The sequence below is a fragment of the Dendronephthya gigantea genome, unplaced genomic scaffold (genome assembly GCF_004324835.1).
Source record: "Dendronephthya gigantea isolate DGI-Jeju-01 unplaced genomic scaffold, DenGig_1.0 000603F, whole genome shotgun sequence".
Lineage (NCBI taxonomy): Eukaryota > Metazoa > Cnidaria > Anthozoa > Malacalcyonacea > Nephtheidae > Dendronephthya > Dendronephthya gigantea.
Genome location: NW_021163613.1, coordinates 25,628 through 27,671, shown reverse-complemented (window position 1 = coordinate 27,671; position 2,044 = coordinate 25,628).

The window sequence follows — 2,044 nt, the reverse complement described above, 5'->3', positions numbered from 1 at the left end:
GAATCATCATCGTGCAATAATCTCAACATCTGTTTAATTTTAGCCTGTTCCTGGTAAATCCCTTCTGGGTGCAAGTCCTATGAAAACTTTTTTGAGTTAAGACGAGGATAAACTTAATGAATCCGTAAGTCAAGTAATAATAATGATAAATTGGTCTTACGGATTATTAAATACTGAGCATTATAAACCGGTAAACTCAGAAACCGTTAATCTCAATTTTGCACTTCGAATTACGTAATTTAATCCTTGTGGTTGAAGGTGAGGACTTGCAACGTTACTTATTTATTACAGGGTGACGATAGCGTGGGGAACTCAGGGGTCGGTAGACTTAGGGAAAGACACTCGTAATATAATAGATTTTACAGAATATATCCTTAGGTTTCCTATGAGTTACAATAAAACCTTTACAATTGTTCATTAATGAGCTCAGAATGTTTCGTTATCACGTGACCTATGCACGACTCTTAATGGTTACTGTTAATCTGTTGTAACCACCTGCTGTACTGGTACGATGATTATCACATTTTGTTTGAGCTTTACAACCGGGGAAAACACTCAGCCACGTCGAGGTTTTAGCTAATTCCAACAGCTTGTCGTAGTATTCATTGTGGAATAAATCTACAGAGGCACGTAGTTTTGCCATTTCATCCTTTAAAAGATTAATCTGTTTTATTGATTCCGCAATATCGATTTTTTTTTCTTCTTTAATTGGACCGTCAATGACAAAGTATGATCCAGAACATGTTGGGTGATAATGAGAGCAGCCATAAATTCAAATTTCTCCACGTTGCGAAAATGAGACTGTGCGTCACTAGCTAATCTAGGAAATGGCCCTTCCTGCGATCCTCCAAACTGCATAAATTGAGTGTTTCGTAGATAACTTTGAATGCATCCAATGCATTCTCTCCTGAGGCATCTAAAGTTGTCAAATACGAACATCTATTACGATCTGCTAACGTTTCCTTAGTATTTCGAACACTCTTTACAAATTAACATCTTCGGAATTATAATTGCATTGCAAGTTGTAAGGAAAATTGCATATTGTATAGTAGCGCCTTCAGTAAAGTTGAAAACTCACCGTGCAATGAAACATTGCATGTCGGCAAGTTAAAAGGCAGAAAATAACTGTCACCGTACATGGTGAAGACTGGCCGACGGTCACGTTCGGCAGACGAGGCTCTGCGAGCAAATAAAATACTCAGTGGCGAAGCCAGCACGACAGTTTAGCAGCATGACTGAAAATGCTTCATGTAAGATCACATCACTAGTTATTCCGATAAATAAAAGAACAGGGGCCGGTTGTTCGAAAGGTGGATAAGTCGCTATCCAACGGATAACTCACTATCCAACGGATAAGTTTTATCCAGCGTGTGATTTGGGTTGCACGAAGCTTGTATAACTTTAACCAGAGGATAAAAATCGCTATCTACCGGATAAATTTATCCAAGGTCCGGAGGTGGTTTAAATCCACTATCCAGTGGATAAATTCAAAGATACAAGGTAACACTGTAAACATTTATATAAAATAGGACAAAAATGCAATATTCCTCTTACTGTGTTTCAACAAACTAATACACATCATGATTGTATTCACTATATATTAAAAATGTTTTCGAAGTGCAATTTGTCGCAGCAGCGTTTCACGTTGCCTACACATTCCGTTCGACCGGCGATTTTTTGGACATCCTCGCATTTATAACAGGTGGTAAATTTACTATACGCTTCTAATCAGTTTATAAACGCGAATATGCAAAGAAAGATTCAACCTATTCCAAGGAAACTTGCTAATATCTAAGTAATTTCATTCACGAACATTAAAATAGTGTTTCTAAATTTGCTATGGACCGAAAGGCAAAGCGTTGCAAGGTCAAGGAATAAAATTGCAATGTGTTTAATTAATAAAATCTATGATGTGAAGTGCAAAGTTCGAGCAAATCACTTGTTCAAGTCTTTTCCATTCAGTAACTATACTCGAGAATTCGTAATGATTATGAATTCAATGTTGTAAATGCTTAGCAACAGCTGACGTTGTGGTACGAAATTT